Here is a 20,611-nt window from a genome sequence, read left to right as displayed (position 1 = left end):
TATATTTTTGTCCTCAATCCAGATGTGAAGTTGGTATTTGGTAGACCTTTACTTCAGTTTTTTGATTAATTTGGATTTTCTTGTTCACTGTCACCAATTGAACTTTGTTTTCTTCCCCAACAGTGTTACCTGAAGGTTTCTTCTTGTATTATATGATATCCATAATGGTTACTTTTTAGGAAGGTAGAGAGGTCAAATATTCTACTTGAATTTATCCCTTCCCGGTTACCTCAGCACCTAATGTGTGATGTAGATTTGTCATAACTAGTTTTTCACTGTATTGTGTTGCAATCTAATACAAATCATTTGCAGATGCTTCAGTTGTCTTGAGTGGGATATACTGATCAGTTACACCTCTTTTCCTTTCTCTCATAGTTTGTTGGCATTTGGAATCTGAACTGTCTTCAGTGTTGTTAGCAGTGGAAATAAATTGTTGTCAAACTTGTAAAGTCACAGCTTTCACCTCATGGACAGAATTGGACAATTTTTGCATTCCAATTCGCCTCAGGGGATTCTACTTTTTTGTTTAGATGCCATCATGAGCTTATGGAGCCTTGTTAAATCTTTTATTGGCTATTCTTTGACCAGCCATTCCCTGATCTTTTCTTGTTTAATCCCTTCCAGTTTTTGAATGAGATTGAGGTCAAAACATGCCTTCCTAATCAGGAATTAGAATTCCCAGCAGAAAGGTGCATTTAAGGCACCTAGTACTTGGTGTCCACTACGTTGGAGGGTTGCTTGTGGTGAACCTTTAACATTAAGTGTAGTTGAGCTTCTGTTGACTAAAAACTGTGTACTGTCAGCAAAGGCTTGCAATCTGAGAATATTATGACACCTACTACTGTGTCTAATTTGAAACTTGTGAGATGTTCAGTAACATATCAGTTTTTCAAAATGTTTGGCCTGGGTCATCAGTTTCACTAAGAAAAATTTTAGTTTAATTTCTGTTGGACACTATTCTACTTCTCTTATTGCTTTGTCTGGGTAATGCTTTAGTCTTTTGCCTTTTTGTAGCTGCTCCTGCTTTAGCATGTTGACATCATTTTACAATAAAAGCATTCATAGAATCCCTTCAGCGTGGAAACAGGCCCTTCAGACAAGTCCATACTGACACTCCGAAGAGTAACCCACCCAGACCTATTTCCGTAATCGATATTTCTCCTAACTCATGCACCTAACCAACACATCCCTGAGCACTATGGGCAATTTAGCAAGGCCAGTTCACCTAACCTGCACATCTTTGGACTGTGGGAGCAAACCAGAGCAAACCCATGCAGACATGGTGAGAATGTGCAAACTCCACACAGACAGTTTCCTGAGGCTGGAATCAAACCTGGGTCCCTGGCGCTGTGCGGCTAACCACTGAGCCACCGTGCCACCCTTTTGATCACTTAACATTGTTTGCATATTTGCTTCTAAACATTGGCAAGGACTTTTAGTGTCTAGTGTCTGTCTTATCCACTGTGTTAGCTTTCCATGTGTGGCTTTTGTGTTTCTTTACCATAAAAATCGAATGGATTCTGAAACTCTGCTATGCAAATTCTGAGCTTCCAGACCACTGCTTCACTTATTATCTGAATAGCATTTTCTGGAGTTAGGTCTTCTTTACACTATAATACATCTTGTATGATTCTCCAGTAAAGGTTACAACTACTGACTCTTCTGAATTCTGACTTTAAGGTACCATTGTTGCATCATTCCACTAGGCCGCCAGGTTCAATAATGAAGTGATCTATGGATTCCCCAGATGCTATATTTTTCTGTTAAATCTTACTGATTTAAAAACTTCATTAGCTATAAAGTTGAAACAATTGTCAAAAGAACAGTTTACCTGTAACAAGCCAAAATCAGATTGATCAGGGAATCTAGTGGGTTAATTAGAATATTAAAAAGAATAAATAGTTCGGAGGCCATGGGAAGGGACCTATGTTTGATAGCTTATATTGCACTCTGTATAGGCTCATGATGCGAGGAAAATAACAAATGGATTCACAATTTCCAATTAACTGTAATCTCTCCATAGCATTGAAACCTGATTCTGATAAACACTAAATGGAGTTTTATTTGCATGCTGGATTAGTGGTGCTGGAAGAGCACAGCAGTTCAGGCAGCATCCAACGAGCAGTGAAATCAACGTTTCGGGCAAAAGCCCTTCATCAGGATGAAGGGCTTTTGCCCGAAACGTTGATTTCACTGCTCGTTGGATGCTGCCTGAACTGCTGTGTCTTCCAGCACCACTAATCCAGTATTTGATTTTCAGCATCTGCAGTCATTGTTTTTACCTTTTTATTTGCATGGACAGATTTCATTAATGGGGCTGTTGTACTTCAGAGTTTTTTTTTCTGTCGAAAGCATCTGGAAGGACGTTACACATCAGAGTGTGCTAAAACCAAATGGGTTCTGCAGATTGAAAGAAAGACAAACTGCTGAAAGGAAATATTTCAGGACTACAGGGCAAGGGAAGGGGATTGGGACTAGCTGAGCATTTAAATGTATACAGCTGGCATAAAGGCTAATGCCCGAAACGTCGATGCTCTTGCTCCTCGGATGCTGTCTAACCTGCTGTGCTTTTCTCAACTCTGATCTCCAGCATCTGCAGTCCTCACTTTCCCCTATCTAGCATAAACGTATCAAGTTGAAAACCTCCTTTGTGTGTAACTATTTTCTGAATCTGTCTGTGATTGTAAATGTTTAGCGTGGTTGTCATAGCCCTGAAAGTAGGATATTAGCATCACTTATGATATTGGCTGATATCACTTAATCTAGATGGATATTTAAGGCAGATCCTGGATTTTAAAAGGGGTAAATTGCACTCTATATGTAAGAGCAGTAATGAAGCTAATTCTTCTCACTCTGCTCCTTTTGCACTGGACTTTTGTTCAGGCTTTTGGTTTGATACTGAGTCCTGTGTGCTCCTCCACCTTTCCTTTAGACTGGCTCACATAAATAACAGAAGGACAATCAAATCATTTAACCCCATTCTTACATGCTCCACCATGAATGAGTTACATTTCAAACTCAGTCAGCATTGAAAATGATTAGACCAGGAAAAGTTCTCTAAGATGGACAGATACATCAAAAATCAAGGTAGAAATGACGTGCCTGCTGATTCCTATTGGTTAGATTCTTCTTGCTTAGTTCACCTACGACCAGACCAGATACAGAGGACAAGAGCTCTTCCATGAAGAGGGACTTTTACTCAGGAACAGTTTTATTCTGTTCCTCTAATCTTCCATGCAAAAGAATCCTGCAGCATTGCCAAGGCATTTGTCTGAGGATCCATTGTGCACCATTGATTTCACATGAGCTCATGGAGATAGTCCTTGGCCTGTTTCAGAGCACTGCATGTATCTTGTATCAATTATTTAATAAGGGCATAGTCTGGGAAAATAACATTGCACCAATTGTTTGCTACCAAACATTTTTCTTTAAAGCAATACTTGTGGGATTTGCTAGACAATGGGTAGTGGAGTAACATAGCCAAAGTCACAGAAGCACAGAAGTCTTATGGTGCAGATGGAGGCCTTTGAAACATCATCCCTAACCAGTTCTTCTAATTAGCAACATTATCTAATGTCAATTTACTTCTTTTTTCCCATGTCGTTGCATATTATTTTTATCCAAATAACCATCCACAGCCCTCTTGAATGCCTCAATTGAATCTTACATCGCCATTCTTTCAGGCATTGCATTCCATAGCCTAACTACTTTCTGAGTGAAAAAGATTTTACTCACAATACAATTGCATCTTTTGCAAATCATTTTAAATCTATGTCCTTCCATTCTTGTTTCCTTGTTCAAGTGGGAAGAGCTTTTCCTTATCTTCTGTATCTAGTCCACTCTTGGTTTTAAAAGCCATGTCAGATCTCCTCTTAGTCTTCTTCTCTCTGATGAAGACAGTCCTGATTTCTTCAATCTATCCTCATAATTGAAGTTTCTCATCCCCAGAATCATTCTTGTCAATCATTCCTGCTCTCTTTCCAATGCATTCACATCTTTTGTATGATGTGAACTGTACACAATACTCCAACTGACAACTAATAAGCCTTATACAAGTTCAACATCATTTCCTTGCTCTTGCACTCTAAGCCTCTATTAATAAAATCAAGAACATTGTATCCTTTACTCACTGCTCTCTGCACTTCCCTGGCCACTTTCAGTGATTTGTGCACATAGACATCCAGGATTACCCCCTTTAGAATTTTAAAATTATCATATATTTTGGACTTCAAGTTAGTTTCAGCCCAGAAATATGAAGCTATTTTGTCTTTACCCCATTGACATGGTAATGAGACATATTGGGGTAGTGGGGGAGAAGAGGTATAAGTTGAAGAGCTGTGTTTCTAGTGTCCCACTGCTTTGGGTTTTTCCTCCAAATTCACATCATGCAAACTATGTCCATTCATATTAGGGTGGGTCAACTCAAATAGAATAGCAATGAAATAAGTATGTTATTTGAACCTGAGAACCATTCTATACCAGGAGAGATGATGATATTTTCTAACTACAGTGTTGAAGTTTTATTCAAATCTGTTAGCTCTATATCTAGGAATGGCAATCTTGCTACCTTATGACAAGGTAATTCCAACAATTAACGTCCACCCCCAATCTGTGACAGAAGCCCCCAGTGGCACATCAACAATATCCACAGTTATTGCTAAAATATCATTTATCCTGACCCAATCACTGGCAGGTTTTCCTATCACCCTGAAGGCCTCCCATCATTACATCTGAGATGCAGTGAATTCATGTTGCAAAGGAGTGGAGGTATTATCTACTTATTTTCTCATAAAAGAGGACCAGCAGCATAAAACTGATGATATTCCAACACTGAATGCTTTTACTTTGGTTTTGTCAGCATCACAGACTGACATTAGCCTTCTATTCTGGTGTAGAAATGTGATTAACAGTGTGCCAATGATCAGATAGCCTGTTTGCAATGTTGATAGAGAAATAGAAATTAGTCGGGACACCAGGGATAACTCTTCCACTCTTCTTCAGACACAGTGCCATAGGACCTTTTGCATTCATGTGAACAGGCAGGTTTTTTTTTAATATTCATTTGTGGGATGTGGGCATCGCTGACTTGGCCAGCATTTATTGCCTATCCCTGGTTACCATGGAAAAGGTGGTGGTGAGCTGCCTTTGTGAATCGCTGCAGTCCTCAAGATGGGACCCCAGATTAATGTCTCAACTGAAATACGACACCTCTGACAGTACAATACCTGCTCAGAACTAGTAGCAAAGGGAAGGAAACAATAACTCAATTTTTCTTGGTTGAGATTGTAGTCCAAGAGTAGAAGGTTATTGTTATTCAACTGCTCTAAGAGCTCTCTTATTACATTCATTATCTAGCAAATCTTACAAACATTTTTCAAAAAGACATCTTTGGAAACAAACAATTAGTGCAATATCAAATACTCAAACAATGTTCTTTTAAAATAGTTGATACAAGATACATGCAACTAAATGCCAGCTTTGCATCATAAGGATAGCTGGTATGGAATTTGGAAGAAAAAAACTCTTGCTCCTGTAGTATTGATAGGGTTCCTTTTCTGCATTTGAACTTTAAAGAACTCTTTTGGAGTAAAGCACTCCATATGTACCACAAGAAACCAACTCCACATATATTTCAGAGCTGAAAATGTGTTGCTGGAAAAGCGCAGCAGGTCAGGCAGCATCCAAGGAGCAGGAGAATCAATGTTTCGGGCATGAGCCATTCCTCATTTCCTGAAAAAGGGCTCATGCCTGAAACGTCGATTCTCCTGCACCTTGGATGCTGCCTGACCTGCTGCGCTTTTCCAGCAACACATTTTCAGCTCTGATCTCCACCATCTGCAGTCCTCACTTTCTCCAGGTATATTTCACACTATCCATTACCAGAAATGCTGAAAATGTTCCACTCCCCAACAGTAACGTATTTACATTGGTAAGCAGAAGAGAAAAAGCTAAATATAAATCAACATTATGGTCATGGTTTTTTCTGAATCACATATGAACATTTGAATTAAATGCAGGAGTAGGCAGTTTGGCCCCGCGAGCCATCTCTTCTATTTGATAAGATCTAATTGTGGTATCAATTGTCTCCTACTTTTCCTGTGTTCAGAACAAATCCTAATTCCAAATGTGATGACTGTTCTCATATTGTAGGCTGGCCTTCCAAACATCAATGTGCCAACAGTTTTCACCTCCATTTGTAGGCCCTTTCCTCAAACTTAGCTTCCAATTTTGTTTTGTCTGATGTTACCATCTTGTCGCTAGTTTATCAGCATTATTATGAACATTGTTTTTCTCTCCTTATTTTACTTCTAGGGAAGCTGAAAGCAGAAAAATTCTAAACTCTTTAATGCTGGCTGTCTCCTGGTTTATCTCTTATAACATGAGGAACTCTTTACCCTTCAATGGGTCTCTCCTTCCTATAATCCTCAGGCCTGACACCACTAACTATGATTTGTGATTTACCCTGCTACTATTTTCAGCCATCATGGCACCTAATGTGGTTCAGTGATAGCGCTCTTTTCTGTGAGCCAACAAGTTGTGGGTTCATATTTCCACTGCAATGACCTTGCATCCAAATTCTTGATTGATTTTCCAGTCCAGTACCGAGGGTATGTTGAAATGTCAGAGGTGTCGTTCAGATGATACATTAAACCAACATCCTGTCCACCCTTCCGACCTTCATTCATCCTACTTTCAGCAATATAATTAAAATAGATTACTTAGTAATTATCATAATGCTGTTTTGTATAATTTTGTGTGCAAATTGGCTGCTGCGTTTCCTATTATTATAACAGAGACTAGGATTTATTTGCTTTGAAGTGTTTTGTAATATCCTGAGGTCATGGAAGGCCCTATATAAATGCAAGTTGTTCTGTCATAATGTTGTGCTTTACGCTCTTTGTATATTTTAAGCAGTAATAATTAGTAAAGTCTGCAATTGTAATCACCTCGTGGACAGTCCTTAGAACGTATATACAATTAAAAATAGATGGCATGTTTTGAAAAAGTCAATACTTCTCTGCCTCAATGGAATGTGTATGAAAGTGAGAAGATTCAGCTGCTGTATCGTGACACGTAAACATGAAGCAGTTGCAACTTTCGACAAATTACAAAATAGGCTCATTGCAAGTACATCGAAACACACTACTGGGGGTACTTTACTGGAGTGGAGGCATCGAAACTAACTCAATTTCTTTTCCTCACAGAAAAGATATAATAGCTTAATTCAGTGTTACTGCATTGTGTTCAAATTGTCAGGTCAGTTTCAAATACCCCTGAGATTAAAGTTAGTTATAACTATCATAATGATAAGCGTTTGTTAAATCATAACTTATGTGAGTCAGCATGTTGTATATAAGCAGAAAAACAATCATTTTAGCAGCAAGAACTAATTTGCAGTAATTTAGCAATGAGAATGGCAGGACAAAAAGAAAAACAAAGGTGCATTATTTAAATATCACTTGTCATTATCTTCTACAAAATGTAACTTTAGATGAAAAAAATTAACAAGTTATTAGTGAATTGAAACTCAAAGCTACAGTTAATGGAATATTGCAAATACTTTGTAGTTTCCATTTCCTTAAAAGATATATTTGTGTGTCCATGTGTGTGTCTGTCTATATTCCATCTCCAAACATTTTAGAGAGAGTTGGAAGGGAGATTCACAGAGTGAACCAAGAGATTAATTGAATTTCTACTAGGTAGAAATTGCTGGAAAAGCTCAGCAGGTCTGGCAGCATCTGTGGAGAGAAATAAACATGACCCTTCTTCAGAAACATTAACTCCGCTTTCTCTCCAGAGATGCTGCCAGATCTGGTGAGTTTTTTCCAGCAATTTCTGTTTTGTTTCTGATTTCTAGCATCCTCAGTTCTTTGGTTTTTCTACTAATTAAAGTTTGCTCCACAGTCATAAAGTCATGACAGATCCGAGTGATCTTAACTCACTTCCCTTTTCACCTTCTACACCCTTTGACTCCCTCATCAATTGATAATCTATATATCCAACACAGTCTTAACAATATTTATTGACCTTGTATCCAATGGTCTCTGAGGAAGAGAATTCAACACACAAATTACCGTCTGAGAGGTAAATAATTCTCTTCATCCCTGTTATAGATGATACATCCTTTCTTTTAGACAGTGTTTTGTAATTCAGATTTGGAGGTGCTGGTGTTGGACTGAGGTGTACGAAGTTAAAAATCACAAAATGCCAGGTTATGATCCAACAGCTTTACTTAGTAGCACGAGCTTTCAGAGCACTGCTCCTTTATCAGGTGGTTGTGGAGTATAAGATTGTAAGACACAGAATTTATAGCACAAGTTTACAGTGTGATGCAACAGTGCATACTTGCATAATTGCATTTTATTTTGCTCAAAAAACTGCATGAATCCATGTAAGATTCTGTAAATCCCATTTTTAGAAATAGAATCAGTCTGAACACTGGGGCACCTTCAATGCATTATCTGGGCCAACATGGCACCTATTGTTAAAAGTTCACTTGAGAATGTAACTTTTTTAAAAAAAGTTCTGGGATTTACATATGAAAGAACTGAAACCAACATGGTCATTCTAAAAGATGAGAGACTTAACAAACAATCCAGGTCTTTTTCAATGTACAATTTCAGTTGCATCACACTGTAAACTTTTGCTATAAATTCTGTGTCTTACGACCTTGAACTCTAAAACCACCTGATGAAGGAGTAGAGCTCTGAAAGCCAGTGCTTCCAAATAAACCTGTTGGACTATAGCCTGGTGTTGTGTGATTTTTAATCTTGTGGTTCTAGCCCCTCCCACAAGGGGAATCATCCTTTCAATAGCCACGCTGTCAATTTCCCTCAGGAACCTGATTCCATAAGATCGCCTCTCATTCCATTAGGCCCTTCAGTAGGTACAGGCACAACCTGACCAACCTCTCTTCAAAGAGTCTTCTGCATCGGTAGACTGAACCTTCTTGGAACTACTTCTAATTATTTTAGCCTTTTGCAAGTAAGAATACCAAGAAACACCCTCTAGCTGTGGTCTCACTTATATTCTGCAAAATGAATGCAAAATTATTCTATTCCCTTTGCGATAAATACCAACATTTCAATTAGCCTTCCTAATCGCTTACTTTACTTCCATGTCACATTTAAGTGAATCATATACCAGGATACCAAATCCCTCTGTACTGCAGTTTTACAATCTTTCTTCATTTACATTACATACTACTTTTTTTCTGACAAAATGGATGAGTTCACATTTTTCCCTAGATATCCCATCTGCTGATGAAGGATTTCTCAAATTTGGCAGCTGTAATTTAACATATTTACATCCCTTTGTAGACTTTTTGTGTTTTCCTCACAACTTACTTTCCTATCTCCATTTATGTCATCAGCAAATTTAGTAACATACATTACACATGGTCCTAGAATGTAGGGCAAGAGCCAAAGTCAGTCATTCCCCAATAATACATGTGCAAGGCTGCTGTTGGCCCTTTGCAATGTAAACACGTTTACAAAGCATTGCAATTTTTAATATTTACTTTTGAAATGTACCCATAAATGTGACAGACATCACTGCTACAAAATGGGAAATGTAGCCATTTATATCTTTTTCTAGGCAATTTTCTCTCTTGTTAAGAACATTAGCTTTTCGACGGGCACCCTTCCTTGGAGTTCCTCTGATATGCCAATATGTTTTCAGATGTGAATCATTGAATAACAATGTGGAATGGCTGCCTGGTTAATTTTCGTCTTTCCAACTCAAAGACATTAAGTTAATTATAAAGCCCTGACTGCTGATTTCAACTAACTTAGAGTAGTCGTGGGCCATCCTGACCTGTATACAAGCTGCTGTTTGAAATAATTAAAAGGCAATAAGGCAACATACTTCTCCTGACTCTGCACAGCAGCTTTGGAACTTGGCATTCTAAAGATATTGAGCAAAGCACTATTGCTGGTACTGCACCAGATAAGTAAACTCTTGTGCAAATAGATAGTGGAGGATCTAGGCAAGATCATTTTTTGCTTGAAATTAATTCGACATAGAAACCGTGTTTAGCTTTAAGCATTGCAGCAAAGAATTTGCCCTATTTTATTATGTGTTGTCAATGAACGTGTAACCATGTCAAATTTACATCTCCAGGCAACTTCAGTAGTTAAAACAATTGTAACGCAAGACTGAAAATTTCATGAAATTCAAAAGAATCGTATATTAAGTCAACATTCTTCCCAGCTATATAATGAGAAAATGGACTACTGATTATCACAGTGAGCCATACATCAGCTGATTAGTTGATGTTAACTCAAGAAATAATTGAGAGACCTATTAGCAGCTTTAGGCTAGGCAGCATTTAAATTATTCGGAGTTTCCACTTTTAATTATGATCCAGTGACTCCTGTTAATAAATGCGCAAGTGTGACTTGCTAACTACTTGCTTGTTGAACCAGCTGATTGTAACATTAGGAGAAAGTGAGGACTGCAGATGCTGGAGATCAGAGCTGAAAAATGTGTTGCTGGAAAAGCGCAGCAGGTCAGGCAGCATCAAAGATGCAGGAGAATCGACGTTTCGGCAGAAGGGCTTATGCCCGAAACGTCGATTCTCCTGTTCCTTTGAAGCTGCCTGACCTGCTGCGCTTTTCCAGCAACACATTTTTCAGCTCTCTTTGTCACATTACTTTTGTTGTACCGAATTTTAGCTTTCATTGAGTGGATTCCTGATGAATGCTCTCAACCATGTTAGAAGGTAGGCCCTTTTTTCATCTAACGGTCATTCAATAATCTTGCTTGCCAGACCAATGAGATCAGGGAGCTTGGGCTACTAATGGGATGAAAATCTCACAGCATCTCCTCGTGTATCTGGTCCCATCTTCATACACCTGTGGTTGCACACCAACTGAATATTAATGAAAATGACCTTGTGTTATTTTAAACACTCCTAGTTGCTCTGCAGGGATGTGGATTGCCATTTATAACCCAAACTGTGGGAAGCCAGCCAGAGACAGAAGTTGAATGTTTACTTATTTTAGTGATCTTCTTCACAGGCAGAGTTCACACACAGTCTGCCTTGGCAAACATGATGTAGCTGATCTGTCTTATGTATTTACATACAGATGCCCAGCAGTTTCTACCATTGCTCTGGAAGTGGGACAAAGTCAAAATATTGAGCGAGATGGTCACGTTCATGGTTGCTGATCCTACTTGTCTACTGACTTCAACAGGAGTAGGTTGTCTTCTAAGATGCTGCAGATGATTGACACCATCTAATGGGACTATCTCAGATGCTGGAAGTACAACTCTTTTGAGAGGTCAGGGCAGCTGAACATTTAGTTTTTCCCTCTGTTTAATGGATAGTGCGTCCATTGATCTCCATCCCACCTATACTCCTTTCTCTGCTGATTGCTTTCAGATCTCTCTGTTGTAGGCTTTTGCTGCCGAATGTTCTCACCATGTTCACTGTCTGTCGAGGCACCAGCTACCCTGATCTGAAACTGACTTCACATCCAATACTCTAACGAGACCCTTTGCCAGTGGTAGCTATGAAAGCGATTGTGAAATCTGTGTATTTATTACTGTATTTGCTGATTTATAGTGAGGCCAAAGACCTGTTCTCACCTTAGTTTCCATGGCATGTTGGGAAATCTGCGGGTGTATTGTTAAGTTCAAATATCAAGCTATGGAGTGATTAATATATTTAAGTATCAGCGTTGTAATAGTTTTGAGGTCTGAATTGATGTTGTCCTGCAATATTGACCTGAATGGAATTTGGGCCAGTTTAACCCCAACCCAATCAAAACAAGCACACAAACTCATAGGCTGCTCCATATTAAAATTCACTCCCAAGTGACTGTTTACCAGAAGAGGGGATTCTCTTTTGGGGCAGTATTCTATCTTTCAACACTGTCTAATGGAAAATCTCAAAATTATATATCTCATTGTTTTGCAAGAGGTGCTTGAATTAGTCAGCAGAGTTCACAGCAACAGCAGAGGTTATTTCTAAAGGATTTTCAGATGAAGTTCACCTTAAAGATGTACCACATTAAGGTAAAAACAATGACTGCAGATGCTGGAAACCAGATTCTGGATTAGTGGTGCTGGAAGAGCACAGCAGTTCAGGCAGCATCCAAGTAGCTTCGAAATCGACGTTTCGTGCAAAAGCCCTTCATCAGGATTGCCTGAAACGTCGATTTCGAAGCTACTTGGATGCTGCCTGAACTGCTGTGCTCTTCCAGCCCCACTAATCCAGATGTACCACATTAGTCCAGCTAAATATCACTTAAAATATGCAACACAGAAATTTAATTGATTCAGCGTAGAGTAGATTCAACACCTTAATATAGCCAAAAAATGGAATGTTTTCGTCCGTATGGCTCAATAACCCAGGTTAAAGTCTTTGCTTAGTACAATGAGGCAATATATTTGAGTTTGAGGCAATGGGCAGTGTTTTGCTTTATTGAACCAAAAGCATTCAGGACCAATGAGCTTTCTAGTGATTAGACAGTTCCACTTTTGACCCCATTTCCCAATGGATCAATTACTGCTTTCTTCTTGTTATGGATGTTGGAAGGAATATTATTAAAGAGATTGTGTACGGATCATTAGAGTTGGAATAGCCAGTCAGCAGGAGTGTGTGCAAACATACATCACAGGAGCCAGTAGAACCAGACAGCTAGTCTCACAGGCGGGTGCTGTAAATCACAGTTTGTTGAGTTCTGATATTGCTGAAGTACAATGGCTTTGAGAACAGCATGGTGTTAGCTTTAGCTTTGGAGTTAGAAGATAACATGGGAGGAGGATGAATTGTCCTTTATTTTTGCCTTAGAAATGCAAAGAAAGTTCATCTGTTTCATAGAACCATATAAAAGAGGTCCCATTTCTTTGCTGTCTTTCCCATTGGCCTGTAATGCGTTCCTTGGTTAGTCAAATAATAACACACAGAATGCTATTAGAATTGTAACTTATGACGGTGTGCAGTGTCACCCAATGTTAGAAAAAAAGCTTAGAGGCAGGTAAGTCACAGCTCTTAGTTTATATGCAGTGTTTAAAATATATTTAAGTTTATTCATTGCTTCAAGACTTGGATCATTGTCTTTCCTGTGTTAAAATTAGTCCTTTTGATCCCAAGGTAAGATTGTTTGAATCATGAGGTGATGAGATAAATGAAACTGGAGACTCCCTATGTGCGCTGGTAAATCAAACAGGGAGAGGCAGGATGTAGGGGAAAAGTTAAAGAGGGAAAGGTTTTGTGGATATCTGTATAGCCTTCTCTAACTAACTATATTTTATATAGAGAGAGGCAGAAGAATACAGACAAAGAAAATTACTTCACGTTGTTTCTATATTATAGACTTTAAGCTGCCACACGCTGCTTCCTGGCTATTTTTATTAACCCATCTGAAAATGTTTTATAGTATCTCAGCCCCCCTCCAACTGAAGATTTGTAATTACATTCTCTTCATTACTTTTCTTTTTCTTGAGTGCCGGGCCAGTTGTATCATGGATTGAATTCATTCAGCCTTCTGTGGTGAATAAAATGAGTATCTTGTATAAACTACGGGGGAGGGGAGAACTGACTGCAGGGATTGTGTCGGGGTATCAGCCAATGTCCCAAGTATAATTTTCCAATGTTCCTGACCATTGTCAATATAAATGGATTTAGGTGACATCTCATGGTACCACTGGTGTTGATTAGGTAAATTTCCGCTCTAATTATTGTTCCTTTTATAGATTTTCTGAATTCTGTTTGTCACAGACAACTCTACTTCTGACCCTGAACTCAAATCATTTGTTGTATCGTTACCTTTTTTCTGTATTGAAGAAATTAACCAGAAATTGACAAGACAAATGGATTATTGAAAAGTGAAGATGGCAGCTCAGATTTATTGTAATATTTCACATTTGTACCTCCATTTACTAGAAAGCGATTTTCAATTGGATTCTGCCTGATTGGAATCCTGAGCTCTCTAAATAATAAGACAATCCATCTATGTAGCCAAAATTAAACCAAGGTGAATTATATTGTTGGGACCAAAGTTTCATCTCTTTTGCCAGCTGTAAGAGTTCTTTGGGAAATAAAGTTGAGCAGTTACAGCCCAATCTTAATGAAGAAAAAGGGAAATACCTAAACATATGTGGCATCTTTGATAAGCACCAGACTCCTCAAAACACATTACAGCTAATTAAATATATTTGACACTGTTATAAAGTAGGAAGCATGGCTGACAAGGTGTGCACAGTAGGATCCCACAAACAGCAATGTGATAGTGATCACATTTTTTTGGTGACGATGCTTGGGGGTTAAATAGTGACCCAACTGCTCTGCTTTGCAGCAGTGCCACAGGATCATATACATCCTTCAAAGCAAGTAGATGGAGTCTCAGAGTAATATCTCATCTGAAATAATTCCACTGAGTCCAATAATCCATCACCAAGTCACCCTTTATTTATATATGGAGAGTCCTTGACACTGATTTCGCTTCCTCAGAGCCAGCTCTCAGAGTGAACAGTACCTCTGGACCATGTTAACAACTCCAGTCAGGAAACTCATATTCAATGAGATCCACTCGGCTGACTTTGTTACAATCATTACATCACTCCCCCTCTAAGTACAGTGACAGAGGCCTGTTCTTTTCCTTGTAGTTCTCCTGGGGCATTTTTGCACTGGGTCCAGTTCCTGTGACTCTGCCTTGGATACCGGACCGTAGCCCACGTCTTGTGCTCTCGTGCCTCGGAAGAAATTCATCTTCTCCTTCAGTTGGTAAAGGTGTTGAGGCTATGACATCCATGCTGTCCATCTCAAACGGTGAGGTTTCTTCAACGCTAGATGGAGGAAGGGAACTCTTGGGTTTCGACTTCCTTTGCGGCTGTCCTGAAGAGTTGTGTATGTTTTGCTTCTGCCCTGTTTGTGAGTTTGCAACTTTCATGTGGTCCATGTGCTTGTTCAGGACCGCCTCATCTTCCTGCACTTTGTAGGTCACAGGACCTGACCTTGCATTGACCATGCCTCTTACCCACATGGGGCCATTTCTGTGGTTTCAGAACCACACCTCCCCAGCCTGAAGAAAACTGTCTGTCTTGCTTTGAGGATTCTTGAATCCAGCATTAGTGTTCATGATGCCATTTCACTGCCCCCCATCTGCAAAGGTCAGATTTAACCTGGTGTGAAGTCCTCTCCCCATGAGCAACTCTGCTGGAGCTGTTCCTGTAGTTGCGTAAGAGGTGATCCTATAATCAAATAGGAACCGGGACAGTTTGGTATTGAATGAAACCATAGGCTGTTCCTTTAAGCCTGCCTTCAAAGATTGGATTGCTCTTTCCACTAGACCATTGGACAATGGATGGTATGGAGCTGTCCTTAATTGTCGAATGCCATTCGACTTTAGGAAATATTTGAATACCCTGCTGGTAAATGATGGCCTGTTGTCTGCGAACAACATTTCTGCAGTCGGTGTATTGCAAAAGATGCTCACAGCTTTTCTATTGTCATTGCTGTGTTTGACGAATGAACTCTATGTATGTCCAACCATTTTGTGTGGGCATCCGCAATGACTAAGAACACTGAGCCCATGAAAGAGTTGACATGTTGACATGTCAACTCATGTGTAGGGTATACCTGGTCATTCCCACAAACATAGGGAACCTCTGACAGTAAATTTTGTTCTTGTTTGCACTCCAGACACTGCCCCACCAACACGCCTATGTTGGCATCCAGTCCTGGCCACCAGACAAAATCTTCATTTTGGACACTTCTAGGTGACCCTGATAGTTTTCAGCCAGTATCTGGTGGCAACCTTTGCTCGGAACAATCACTCTTGCTCTCCATAATAAAATGGCATTGTCTATGGTGATCTGGTCACACCGGATCCAGAATGGTTTCAATTCTGATTTGATGGGGTTTTGTTTCCTCCATTAGCACCAGCTGTTTTAGTTTTGTCAGGACTGATCTTTTAGCATTCACAGTCTTATATTGTCAGCGGTGACCAGAAAGGTGCCCACCTCTTACACTGCAACACTTTCATTATTGCATTGGAACAGCAGCATAAATTTCTAGTACTCACATCCTAGAGGGGTCTTCAAACTGGACATTTATGACTCAGAGGTAGTATGTTTTGTGGCTTTCTATACATTTAGTCCACATAACATTTACCACAAAGTTGGGGTCTTGTTGAGAGAGATGTCTTGCAGTTTATTAGTATCACAAACTATTTATACAATTACATTATCACATATTTATACTCATAGTCTGGGTTCTATGCTTCCTGATGTTACTATACATTACTTTCACAGATCTGACTGACTGAAGGCACTCCATTAGCTCTATTAGACACAGAGTTACTGAAGCCGAGGTGGGTAAATTTATATTACTGACATGTCATGATGTCGGTGTCTTAAAGGTACATACCTTTCTAGTCTGGAATCTACGCTATAATACAATCACATCCTTTTCTCTTTAAGGAATGGGAAGTCTTTTCTGATAACATATACAAGGATGCATGTGGATATATTGTCTTTATACTTTCAAACAATATTTTGTTGACTAGGTTTAGTCCTTGTAACTATCACAACTTGGTTGTATGATATGGCTTGCCTTTAGTATTTGTCATCACGAATTAATGTATGTCATTTGTCATAGCCATGTGACTGTTGTCTGGCATGTTATCATCCGTTTCCAAATTGTCATTCTCTGTGAATGACGATTGATCATGTGCAGTCCAGATATGTCATCTATTTCTTTTCAAGTAGCAAGCCAGAAATATCACTTAGTACAATGTCATAACCACAACCTACATTCAATGTAGCAGCATCTTTGTACAAATCCATGTGTTCATATGAAAATTTCAAACTCATATGATCTATCCCAATGGATTGTTGGGAAAAACCCATGTGGGTCACAAATGTCCTTTAGGGGAGGAAACTACTATCCTTATCTGGTCTGACCTATTTGTGACTTCAGACTCACAGCAAGATGGTTGACTCTTAACTGCCCTCTGGGCAATAAATGCTGACCTAGCCTGTGATACCCACATCCCATGAGTGAATTTAAAAAAGATAATATAAAGTATTGTTTCAAGACTTATTTAATACCATTTTGGGAGGTTTTCCTCTGGTTTCTACTTCTACAGAATTAATTAAACTTCTTTCCAGGCAGTTTTGTTTTACTCTTTCATCTAAAGTAATGAGCAGAGAAAATCTTCCTGTTATTGTTACAATGTCATTTTTAAATTGCAACCTGATGTAAACTTCCCCAATGGAAGATACATTTTAGTATTCAATAGGTCAATTGCTCTCTGTTCAAAAAATGTTGAGTCTGTTTACTATTGTTGTTCACTGTGCTCTATTGGTTAAGTCTGGATTTAGCCTCAGATAAATAAAACTAAAAAGAGTTGGAAGTGAGAGTTAGAAACTCATTGTAGATGCTTTGAAATGTTGTGAATAAAACCAGTTTCACGTGTAGAAACTCGGGTTATGTATGCATGGATCTGAGATGTGAAATTGACAACACTTTTCATTTGATCTGTGAAGTATCTAACTTGGGAACACCTCAGGTTGAGATTAGCATCTAGTAGGAATTATTTTCTGCATTGAAACCCTTCATTTTGAATAACAATAAAAGGTATAATTTTAATCAATGTCATGATATATGCAAGGAGCCTGAACTTCCTTGAGCTAAAATAAAGAGCTAAAAGTGCTGGAAATCTGAAACAAAAACAGAAATTGCAGGTGAAACTCAGCGGGTCTGGCAGCATCTGTGAGGAGAAAGCAGAGTCAATGTTAACCTGGTCCAATCATGGAGCCCTGGCTGACAGATATAAACAGGAGTGTCCTACTGCTGTTAGGCTGTAGTGTGGGGGAAAAAAACAGGAGTGTCAGAGGTTCTTTTCACTCTGAGAGCTGACTCTGAGGAAGTTAGAGCAGTGTTAGTACTGTGCATGTGTAAATAAAGGGTGAATGGATTCCGGCCTCTGTCGATATATTTCAGAAATGTTAATTTTCCTTTCTCCGCACTGATGCTGCCAGATGTGCTGTGTTTCACTTGAAATTCCTTGATTTACAGTTTGCCTTTTGTTGCCATCCTCCTGGCCGTGATCTTGTCAGATTTGGCACCTAGTTGACATCATGATGGCAGGTACTCATGGCACTATTGTCATATCTCTGGTGTTTACCTGTTGTATATGGCTAGAAGATCTATCCGTGGCTGAGTGACCTGAGTGGTGATGAGTTGCAGAATGCATGTCACCCTCAGAGGGTAAAACAGTGATACTAATTGGGATAGCTCTCTTAAAAGGTTAACACAGGTATGAGGGGCCAAATGTTTGCTTTCTCTGTGCTGTAAGATTCTATGTTTAGAGAACTCACCACTTGGGGATTTCTTAAAAGTGCATTCAAAGGATGTGGGCCTTCAAGGCTGACATTTACTGTGCCTTGCTACTTAAAATGGAATGGCTTGTAAGAACTCTTCAGAAGTCAGTTGAGAGTAAACCACAATGATGAAGAATTGGTGCCATGTATATGCCAGACCTGAGAATAACATTCTTTTAACAACTTGAGTTTCTCTGACAATCCTGTTTATTGATACTATTTATACTTTATTTTATTTTCAGATTTACTGAACTAAATTAAAATACTCAAAATACCTTGGCGTGAACCTATAACCTCTGAATTATTAGCCCAGACCTCTGCATTACAAGTTCTGGAAGGTAAGTATTTTGTAAGTATTCTAGAAGTTAACCCACAAGCAACTCTCCTTATCTTATGCTTTGTCAGACAACTGCAATGGACTACTAAGCTGGATGCACAAACACCTTAAAAGAACAATTCTCCCCCAATGTCTGCCCACTATCATCCAGCTGGATGGCACTGTGTTCACTTGCTTTAATTCTGATCACAGCCAGACTATCACTTGCAATGGATTCTCATCCTGCTCTTGCACCACTCCAGCTTGTGGGGGGTTGTGCGGGTGTGGGGGCAATGGGATGGGCTTCTCTTCTATTTCTCACGTACAAGGCAACTCTCACCAACATCCCCTAAAAAGAGAGTCTAGGTTTTCACACGCATGCTGATCATTCCCACATTCACCATGGCACAATGTATTCTGACCCTCCACTATTACCAACCTATCAGATGATTTATCCAACATCTGGAAGTGAATAAGAAGAAACATCCTTCAATTAAATTTTGAGAAGACTGAAACCATTGTCTTTGGTGGCCCCTATAAATTCTGTGTGTAACTACTAACTCCAGCCATCTCACAGAAGATGACTGACAGTTTGAAAACTTGATATTCCATTTGACTCAGAAATGAGCTTCTAACCACTTAAACCTTTACTCAAACCACCTATTTCTATCTCCTTAACATCATCTGGCTTCACATGTCTCCAATTATCTGCTGCTGAAATCTTCAATCATGTCTCTGTTCGAGACTTCACTAATCCAATTTGACATGTACCAACCTCTAAGACCCCCACGGTACATCTCTGATCCACTAACATGATTCTTCTGCAATTAAATGCTGCATTTTCGGCTGCAAAGGGACATTGTGTGCTCAGGGGCATACACCCAGCTTCTGGACTGGACCAGGCTGTTCACTTGCTGTCATAGCATTCACTCACTCAGATCCTGCCAGAGAGCTGTGATTTGGAGATGCCGATGTTGGACTGGGGTGTACAAAGTTAAAAATCACACAACACCAGGTTATGGTCCAACAGGTTTAATTGAAAGCACACTAGCTTTCGGAGCGACGCTCCTTCATCAGGTGATACCAGAGAGCTGACAGCATCCCTGTCTTACCTCTCCTTTGTTTGCACTTTTAGCCCTCAGCCAGAGCTACCAGTCCCAGAGTACTGCAGTATTGCTGCGTCATTCAGGCCCAGTGCTGGAAAATGGGATTAGAATAATTAGGTAGTTGGCTTGAATAGCACAGTTTCGAGAGGTCGAAGGGCCTTTTTTTTGCTACAGACCCTAACCTGACACAGCCAAAAAAAAATAAGATTCAACCTTTAGTGTTTTGACCCTTGAAAGCAGCCCTGAGCTTTGTTCCTATTGCTGGTGATAATTCCTTATTTTGCTACAGTCCAGTAAAAAACAAATTGTAACCATGAAGCTACCTTGATATCTTGCAGTTTAAAAAGTAGCATAATGGGAAGTGCTCCCAAATATAATGGGAAGTGCTCACAGCGCCTGAGACCCGGGTTCAATTCCTGCCTCAGGCGACTGACTGTGTGGAGTTTGCACGTTCTCCCCGTGTCTGCGTGGGTTTCCTCCGGGTGCTCCGGTTTCCTCCCACAGTCCAAAGATGTGCAGGTCAGGTGAATTGGCCACGCTAAATTGCCCATAGTGTTAGGTAAGGGGTAAATGTAGATGTAGGGGTATGGGTGGGTTACGCTTCGGCGGGGCGGTGTGGACTTGTTGGGCTGAAGGGCCTGTTTCCACACTGTAAGTAATTAATCTAATATAATTATTTTAAATCTTACTAATTTAAAGTTGGTCACATGTAAATTAGTGGTGACAGGGAAAAGGACACAAAAAAAAGGAAATAGCTGTTTGGTGTGCTTTCAAAATATTCACAAATGCAAGCCCGGAAAACGTTTACAGTGATGCAATTTAAATGTCTTTAAACTGCTTTGTTAGTGCTTTT

At 39.5% G+C, this 20,611-nt stretch overlaps 1 protein-coding gene across 16 annotated transcripts in view; it reads left to right on the top strand.

Annotated features, from left to right (window-relative positions):
* The window catches only part of LOC140467156 (tetraspanin-18B-like), a 129,533-nt gene that overhangs the window by 64,369 nt on the left and 44,553 nt on the right, over nt 1-20,611 (top strand). For 4 of the 16 annotated variants that reach the window (XM_072563272.1, XM_072563281.1, XM_072563280.1 and 1 more), the window contains exons 2-3: nt 16,264-16,322; nt 18,579-18,674. The exons of 3 other annotated variants lie outside the window; for them this stretch is intronic. The gene's annotated coding sequence lies outside the window, so the exon portion shown is untranslated. Of the gene's footprint in view, nt 1-11,090; nt 11,286-12,947; nt 12,987-16,263; nt 16,323-18,578; nt 18,686-20,611 lie in introns of those variants that run through there. 9 more of the 16 variants (XM_072563265.1, XM_072563271.1, XM_072563266.1 and 6 more) reach the window with 8 other exon arrangements.

This window comes from Chiloscyllium punctatum, chromosome 45 (genome assembly GCF_047496795.1).
Source record: "Chiloscyllium punctatum isolate Juve2018m chromosome 45, sChiPun1.3, whole genome shotgun sequence".
Classification (NCBI taxonomy): domain Eukaryota; kingdom Metazoa; phylum Chordata; class Chondrichthyes; order Orectolobiformes; family Hemiscylliidae; genus Chiloscyllium; species Chiloscyllium punctatum.
This window is presented reverse-complemented; position numbering and strand designations above follow the sequence as displayed.